Source organism: Bubalus kerabau, chromosome 19, assembly GCF_029407905.1.
Source record: "Bubalus kerabau isolate K-KA32 ecotype Philippines breed swamp buffalo chromosome 19, PCC_UOA_SB_1v2, whole genome shotgun sequence".
Taxonomy (NCBI): domain Eukaryota; kingdom Metazoa; phylum Chordata; class Mammalia; order Artiodactyla; family Bovidae; genus Bubalus; species Bubalus kerabau.
In genome coordinates, this window is record NC_073642.1 from 9,339,229 (window position 1) to 9,348,588 (window position 9,360).

Sequence of the window (9,360 nt, forward strand, 5' to 3'; positions counted from 1 at the left end):
CTCGCCTCCAGACCTGTGGTCCTCAATGACCCAGAGCTTTCACCGCTGCTCTGCTCCTGTGTCTTCTGAAGCTCAACCCTCCTGGGTTTAAGGCTCTTGCTCCCAATCAGTCTGCCTTGTATTGTGTACATCTGCTTTGGGTAAAGACTCTTTTTAAAAGATTTGCCTGGAATTTAATCTCACTTAATCTGCAAACTTCCCATTGCTTCATCAGACCCAGCAGGAAAGGTACTCACAGAAGCCCTGTGCCTCATGTGGTGGCCTGAAGATGCAGCACATGCTGCTGGGAGCTCCTGGCTCTGAACAGGCTGTGCGGCTACTGGGCTGACCTGGACCTGTGCCAGGTGAGGTGCCTCACCCCACACATACTCTGAGTTGCTGTTGCAGGAATGGTGTTTCATCAGTTCAGGCAGCAAAACCCAGCCGTTTCTGTGACCACATGGCTGGTCTGAAACTGGCTGCTGTGATTTGTGAAAAATAAGTGGTAAAAGTCTGCCCTTGGTATTTTCTTATTCTAGCCTTGGATGAAAGCTGAAAACATGGTTTTAAGTTGTAAATAAGGGAAGGCCTGTGTGTGTGGGTGAGGTGGGGATTCCACTTCATCTAATATACAGAGTTCTTTGGCATGTAAGCCAAAGATGCTGCTTAGGGAAAGCAGACACTGACTGAAGAGGGAGCCCTCCTGAACGGTTCTCTCAGGGGCTGGGGAATGGTCAGGTCAAGGATGAGTCTTACCAAGTCAAGCTGATTGGAGGCAGAGACTGAGCTTAGGCTCAGGGCATGACAACTCAGTCCTGAACAACACCTCTGGCCTCCTGCCACCTATGGGCCTTACAGTCTTTTCATCTATTTTTTTTTTTTTTTGTAAGGATAGGATATGCTTTACCTGCATATCTCTCAAGGTTGTTATGAGGATAAGGCAAGACAGAGATCTTATAGGGCTGTGTCCATGTCAAAGAATTCTACACTAGGGAGCAAAGCTTATATACCCATTCACATTAAGTTTGGTGGCACAAAACCTCTAAATAAAAAGGGCTTAAATATAATGCAAATGTCTCCTTCTCATGTAAAAGTGCATAGGTATGTGTTCCTGGACAGGTTAAGCTTCCCAGACTACTTCCAGTTTGGCTACATGTGGCTTCATCCTCATTGTCCAAGGTGGCTCCTGGGGCTCCAGCCATCACATCATGATTCCAGATGGTAAGATGATGGGAGGAGAGAAAGGAGAGAGTGGGTCTTTCTCATGAAAAGACTTCTTGGGAGTTTCACAGAAAACCTGTTTTCATCTTGTTGATTAGGACTTGGTCATCTGTCACACCTCATAGTGAGAATGACAAGAGAGGGGCATTTTGTCTGGACAGCATTCTGTCCAACTAGACATTGCGGTCCAGGGAGAAGAGGAGGATGGAGAAGCTAGTAGGATCTACCACAGATTATATCTTCTTAATAAAAGTTAAAGCCTAATTAATACCCTTCATCTGGGCCTTTCAGGCCCATTTCACCTCCATGGGTAGAGCACATGACCCCCTCTGACTAGGTTTTCTCATCTCTGAAACAAGGGAATTCCCACACTTCAACCATTCATAGAACACTTGCATGGTGTGGCTGTGCTCCTGTTTGGACACGTATCCCTTGCCAGGGCTGGTGTCTACAGGTCACCCCCTGATTTGTTCTCTTCCAGTGGACTTGTTTTGAATTTCTGTTTATTTTGGAAAGAAAACTTTGTATCATTCCCACAACTGGAAAACTATTGTTATTTGCCATGAAGAGAAAATAGTATTTTAAAAAACAAGTAAGATAAAAACAAGGAAGTATGACAGCTTCCAGGGCTCAGACCTGAGGCCCTGTCCCTGCTGGTTGAAAAGAACCATCAGTATGTGGTGGGGAGTGTTAGAGAAACTGTACCTCCAAGCTGGAACTTTCTTCTTGCCCTAATGAGAAGGATTGAAAACTTCTTCTCTGTGTGATTTAATTTCTCTTGGTGTCACCTGAGATCATCTCACTTTCCCTAGTGATATGGGCTCCATCCTTTAGGAGACATTCTATTCTACGATTCCTAAGTTTCTTTCTCTTGCACTGAGAGTTTTTAAAAGACATGTTCCCTCAAGCCAATGGGTCCAAGTACTGCTGTGCAGCCTCGGGGATTTTCCAAGGGAACTCAGGTCTCTGGGGTTGACCTAAGGTTCAGAGACCTAGGTGATGCCTTGAAGTTATCCTAACGTGACATTCGATGCCATCAGAGGCCAGGTGGGGCCTGGGCTCAGCCCAGGGCAGCCAGGAGGCCAGGTGTGGAGGGGTTCTGCTAACTGCATGACCTGTTTGCATCGGACTTGTAGCCTAAAGGGCAGGAAGAGGGCTCAGTTTGAAGGATAGGGGCTTCCTCTGAAGGTGGAAGACCCCAGTGGCTGCTACTGCTGCAGGAAAAAACCATGCAGACCCTGGACTGCTGCCCCATCCCAGTGACTTTCCCTGTGTGGCCCCTGACAGAAGTCTCCAAACCTTGGAAAAACTGGAGTAAAGATGAGAAACGTGTAAAGGAAGCTGGCTCTGTTTTTCTCACAGCACATTTCAAAGAGCCCTGGGAGCCAGGGAATATCTTAATGGAGAGTCTATTTGGACAGTTTTCTTAAATTTTATCTTCTGAGGCTTCTTTTAACTTGTGTTGGGGAAATGGCTTGATCTTTTATAGTAAAGGTAGCTGGTGGTCCCTGTCAACTTCAGTAGAATGGGAGGGTCCCAAAGGCCTTGGGCAAGGCTGTCTACCACTGGTTAAAACTTGAGCTACCAACAAACCCAGATGCAGATCCAGGAGTCCTTTGAACTTGGGGCCTAGTGTGACGGCTTAGCTGTCAGGGTCTAGGGGAAATCTCACTGGGATTCCTCCTTTGTGTATGTGGGGCTTTGGAACACTGTGTTCCTGAGGGGGAGAGTGATGATGGGGTGACAGTGGGAAGGTTGGGGCGACAGGCATTGAGGTGCAGCTGAGGACACTGCCTTATGGCACGTGAGACATGACATCTGAGTGAAGGTGAGGCGGATCACTGTGAGTGGACAGGATCGGATTTGGGAGGATCCATGTGGATCCAGTGGACTTGTTTTGAATTTCTGTTAATTTTGGAAAGAAGACTTTGTATCATTCCCACAACTGGAAAACTATTGTTATTTGCCATGAAGAGAAAGTAAGTATTTAAAAAAACAAGTAAGATAAAAACACTGCACTGTCCTGCAGAGGGAAAGGCAGAGAAACTAGAGGAGGGGATGATGGTAGGGGGAATGGGGCAGAGGCCAGGAGCCTATCTCATCAGAAGAGAAATCTGCACACTTTCCGTGCAGAACACAGAGGCTGGGCCAGCACGGCATGGGCTCTGTGTTGCTCACAGCCCCCAGAGTTAGGGCCCATGTGTTTGGGAAAGGCTGGGTTAGACAAGGTCCCTTATATAGTCCTCTTCAGCCTTAATTTGCTCATGAGCTCCCTGGATCTCTAAGGAATAGAGTACACAACTTCAACCACAAAATCTGATATTTTTTTCTCCCCTGGGACAGCTAATAACCAGAGGCAACTGGGATAAAGCATTAGGTCACATCTGCAAAGACCCCATTTTACCACTCACTCATAGAAGCATCTGTTGAACACAGCTCAGGGTCAAGACCAGGGATGTTACAAAATAGTTATAATCTTTATGCTCAGAAATTCCCATTAGACTGGGAGAAACTGACTTTAAACATCTAAAACCAAGTGAATACATGTAACTGCAGAACCATGTAAAGTTCCAAGGACATTCAAGGGCAGTTCAGAGGAAGCAGGTCAGCTCTGCCTGCAGGGACCGGGCTGAGATTCAGCAGAGGACCTACCAGGAGTGGGCACGGGGTTTACCCAAGAGGAAAGAAAGTGAAAGTTATGTCCGACTCTTTGCCACCTCGTGGACTCATGGACTTCTCCAGGCCAGAATACTGGAGTGGGTAGCTTTTCCCTTCTCCAGGGCATCTTCCCACCCAGAGACTGAACCCAGGTCTCCCACATTACAGGCGGATTCTTTACCAGCTGAGCCTCAGGGGAGCCCAAGAATACTGGAGTGGGTAGCCTATCCCTTCTCTCTTCCTGATCCAGGAATCGAACCTGGGTCTCCTGCATTGCAGGTGGATTCTTTACCAACTGAGCTATCAGGGAAGCCCAAGAAGAAAGAGGGCCTTGGCGAAAGAAAGACAAGTGAACAGCCAACACCCTGGAGGCTGTGTGAGAATTTCAGTGTAGCTAAAGCTCACAGCAATATGGGGGTGGGGTGGGAGAACACGCTGTGCAGTTACACAGAATCTGCTTCCAGGAGGGCTGAGCGCCATCTGGCAGGTCAGCTGTTTCCCAAATGGACCATACCAGCACCTTGAGATGAACAAAAGATATTCAAGGAAAAAAAAAAAAACACCCTTGGGTCAAATGCACTTGAGGAAAACAGGAACTAAGTGCCCATCAACAGATGAATGGATAAAGAAGACATGGTTTATATAGACAGTGAAATACTGTTGCTGCTAAGTCACTTCAGTTGTGTCCGACTCTGTGCGACCCCATAGACGGCAGCCCACCAGGCTCCCCCGTCCCTGGGATTCTCCAGGCAAGAACACTGGAGTGGCTTGCCATTTCCTTCTCCAATGCATGAAAGTGAAAGTGAAGTCACTCAGTTGTATCCGACTCTTAGTGACCCCATAGACTGCAGCTACTCAGCCATAAAAAAATGAGATTTTGCATTTGCAGCAACATGAATGGAGTTCAGAGGGTGTTATGCTAAGTGAAATGTGAGACAGAGAAATAAAAATACTGTATGATCTAACTTATTTGTGGAATCCAAAAAAATACAACAAACTAGTGACTATAACAAAAAGAAGCAGACTCATATGTATAGAGAACAACCTAGTGGTTACCGGTGGGGAGAGGGTAGGGAATTAAAAGGTAAAAACTATTGTGTATAAAATAAGCTACAAGGATATATTGAGTCCTGGTGGCTCAGACAGCAAAGAATATATTTGTAATGTAGGAGACCCAGGTTCGATCCCTGAGTTGGGAAGATCTCCTGGAGAAGGGCATGGCAACCCATTCCACTATTCTTGCCTGGAGAATTCCATGGACAGAGGAGCCTGGTAGGCTACAATCCATGGGATTGCAAAGAGTTGGACACGACTGAGCAACTAACACTTTCACATAAATGGAGTATAATCTTTAAAAATTATGAATCACTATATCGTTATGATCTGCCAGTTATATATCATATACCAACAAATCTTCAATAAAAAATAATAAAAAATTGCCTTTTTGACCAGAGAACACTCAGACCATTAACTGAGTTGATATGCATTTTGAGTTTTCAAGGGTTGTTTATTGTAGTGCTGGCTGAGAGCTCACTGTCTGTGGAACACTTGATGTTGTGATGTGATGGAAAAATGTTGCTATGAGCTACGGAGAATTAGGAAGGGTTTTCAGCAGCAGATTGGCCTGGCCAGGTATTAGAAAGATCATTTTGGTAGCTGGTGTGAAGGATGCACTGGGGTTGGGGTGGGGGACTCAGGTGGAAAGGACACCGTCTCTTGCCTGTCACATACTTTCATGGTCTGACCCAACATTTCCTTCTCTAGTCAACGTTCCCATCTCTCCATTCAGGAGAAGCCTTCTTCCAACATGTGGACTCCTGGGGCAATTTAACTGAATGTCTTCTATGGATAATTATGTTCTCTCCCCTATCAGAGAATGAAATAATTGAGGGAAGATCTTTTGTCTTACTGTGCCCCAGTAGATACGCTCTAAGTTCGATCTATCAGGGTAACCTTCCCATAAGGTGCTTCTTCATTTTGGCTAAAGAGTGGTCAACACACTGCAAGGTAGAGCTCCATGTCTGCTGAGAGCTCATGGAGACGCAACCATGCACAGGCTGCTTGTCGAGGATGGTATTTCAGGAGAGGTCACACTGGAATTGGAGGAAGGGTAAATTCTAGATGGAGCAAAGGCAGAGAGGCAAGCATGTGAGCCAGGTGGGAGGCCTGGAATGATCAGCACCTGCTCCTGAAACCAGGTGAACTGGAGCATGTAATAGGTAAGGATTAGGGATCACAGAGCAGCCTGAGTGAGCTGGGGCTAGATGATGGAGGTCCTTGTAGGTGAGACAGAGAAGCTGATTTCTTATGACAGGTGGTTGTGGTCATCTCCAGAGGTGCTTTTGAAGAATGGCTAGTAACTCACAGGCTGGCCCTCTAATGTGTTTTGCCTAAAGAATTTGATGTCTGTGGTAAAGAGAGAGGCCTGTCCATCAGAATCTGATACTAGGTACATGGCTAGATTACATTTCTGAGCCTCCTTCCAAAGTAGATATCAGCCATATGACCAAGTTCTCTCTAGTGGAATTTGAGCAAGAGCTCTACGCTGCTCCAGGCTTTGGTCCTGACTAAAACAATGCCCTGGTAGCTCAGACGGTAAAGTGTCTGCCTACAATGCGGGAGACCTGGGTTCGATCCCTGGGTCGGGAAGATCCCCTGGAGAAAGAAATGGCACCCCACTCCGGTATTCATGCCTGGAAAATCCCATGGACCAAGGAGCCTGGTGGGCTACAGTCCATCGGGTCGCAAAGAGTTGAACACGACTGAGCGACTTCACTTCACTTCACTTCACTTCAAAACAATGCCCTAGGGTTTGACAAAGAAAAAAAGGAAAGACTCTGAACCCCTAAATGACCAGGGGAGTCATAAGGCTCATTTGACTTTCACATGGGACAAGAATGTGAAAGTCAAACCAGAAGCTGTAAAGAACAGAAGTTTGGAAACTACACATCACTACATAAATGTAAAAGATTTGTTTGACTTTAAGAATGTATTTAAAAACTGAGATATAATTCACATAACATAAAATTCATCATTTTAAAGTATACAATTCAGTGTTCTTCCATATATTCACTAGATTATGCAAATATCACTACTATCTAATTTCAGAACATTTCATTATCCCAAAGAGAAAACTGGTACCTTAGCAGACACTCCCCATTTTCTCCTCCCTCCAGTTCCTGACAGCCACTAATCTGCTTTCTGTATCTATGCACTTTCCTATTCTGGACATGGTGTATAAATGGAATCAGACTTATGTGATCTTTAGTGTCTGACTTCTTCTACTTAGCATAATGTTTTAAAGGTTAGCCATGCTGAAGCATCAGTAGTACTTCACTCCTGTTTATGGTTGTATACTAGTCCATTATATGGATAGACCAGCTTTTGTTTATCATTTATCAGTTGATGGAATTGGGCCTTATGACATCCATGGTTACTTCCACCTCTTGGGTGTTATGAATAACACTGTTGTGGATATTCATGTACAAGAATTTGTGTTGTGTTTTTATAACAAGTTTGTGTGTGTGTGTGTGTGTTATGTTTCATGATGCAGGTCATGTTTTCATTCTCTTTATAATATACCTGGAGTAGAATTGCTGGGTCACATTTTGAGGAATGCAGAGTGTTTTCCAAAGTGGCTTCCTCACTTTATATACTCAAGAAATATGTGAGGGTTCAAATTTCTCTATAATCTCACCAACACTAGCTATTGTCTTTTTTTTATTTAAAAATTATAATGTTTAAAAATTAAAGACTTAATCTCAAAAATATACAAGCAACTCCTGCAGCTCAACTCCAGAAAAATAAATGACCCAATCAAAACATGGGCCAAAGAACTAAATAGACATTTCTCCAAAGAAGACATACAGATGGCTAACAAACACATGAAAAGATGCTCAACATCACTTATTATCAGAGAAATGCAAATCAAAACTACAATGAGGTACCATTTCACGCCAGTCAGAATGGCTGCGATCCAAAAGTCTATAAGCAATAGATGCTGGAGAGGGTGTGGACAAAAGGGAGGGAATGCAAACTAGTACAGCCACTATGGAGAACAGTGTGGAGATTCCTTAAAAAACTGGAAATAGAACTGCCTTATGACCCAGCAATCCCACTGCTGAGCATACACACCCAGGAAACCAGAATTGAAAGAGACACGTGTACCCCAATGTTCATCGCAGCACTGTTTATAATAGCCAGGACATGGAAGCAACCTAGATGTCCATCAGCAGATGAATGGATAAGAAAGCTGTGGTACATATACACAATGGAGTATTACTTAGCCATTAAAAAGAATACATTTGAATCAGTTCTAATGAGGTGGATGAAACTGGAGCCTATTATACAGAGTGAAGTAAGCCAGAAAGAAAAACACCAATACAGTATGCTGCTGCTGCTAAGTCGCTTCAGTCGTATCTGACTCTGTGCGACCCCATAGATGGCAGCCCACCAGGCTCCCCCATCCCTGGGATTCTCCAGGCAAGAACACTGGAGTGGGTTGCCATTTCCTTCTCCAATGCATGAAAGTAAAAAGTGAAAGTGAAGTCGCTCAGTCGTGTCTGACTCCTAGCGACCCCATGGACTGCAGCCTACCAGGCCCCTCCATCCATGGGATTTTCCAGGCAAGAGTACTGGAGTGGGTTGCCATTGCCAATACAGTATAGTAACACATATATATGGAATTTAGAAAGATGGTAACAATAACCCTGTAAGTGAGACAGCAAAAGAGACACAGATGTATAGAACAGTCTTTTGGACTCTGTGGGAGAAGGCAAGGCTGGGATGATTTGGGAGAATGGCATTGAAACATGTATACTGTCATATATGAAACAAATTGCCAGTCCAGGTTCGATGTATGATACAGGATGTTCAGGGCTGATGCACTGGGATGACCCAGAGGGATGATATGGGGAGGGAGTTGGGAGGGGGGTTCAGGATGGGGACCACATGTACACCCATGGTGGATTCATGTTGATGTATGGCAAAACCAGTACAATCAGTTCAGTTCAGTTCAGTCTCTCAGTCGTGTCTGACTCTTTGCGACCCCATGAATCGCAGCACACCAGGCCTTAGCCTCCAATTAAAATAAATAAATTTATATTAAAAAATAAAAATTAGATACCCTAGTAGATGTGAAGTGGTATCTGATTGTGGTTTTGATTTGTATTAATGTCTTAATTATTAGTGATACTGAGCATTGCTTCATGTGCTTACTAATCGTTGGCATATCTTCTTTGGACAAATGTCCATTCCAATCCTTTGCCCATTATTAAATTAGCTAGTCTATTTTGTTACTGATAAATTATGAGTTTTTAAAATATAAGATTTTTATGGATTTTATTGTATTTGGGTCTTTGATCCTCAGTTTTGAGGTATTTTTTGTATGTGCTGTAAAGTAGGGGTCCAAGTCTATTCTTTTGTATGGGAATATCCAGTTATCCAAGCACTATCTCTTTTTTTTGTTGTTTTAATTTTAATTGGAGTATACTTGCTTTACAA

General features: G+C 44.1%; 1 long non-coding RNA gene across 3 annotated transcripts; it reads left to right on the top strand.

Moving 5' to 3' along the window:
• Window positions 1-219: 219 nt before the first annotated feature.
• LOC129634261 (uncharacterized) lies at window positions 220-2,193 on the top strand. 3 transcript variants are annotated; one of them, XR_008705496.1, is made up of 3 exons: window positions 220-344; window positions 1,081-1,200; window positions 1,299-2,193. It is a non-coding gene; the product is annotated as an uncharacterized LOC129634261 (long non-coding RNA). The 3 variants fall into 3 exon arrangements; XR_008705495.1 differs by having other exon boundaries at window positions 224-344; window positions 1,099-1,200; XR_008705494.1 differs by having other exon boundaries at window positions 226-344; window positions 1,074-1,200.
• The last annotated feature ends 7,167 nt before the right edge of the window (window positions 2,194-9,360 follow it).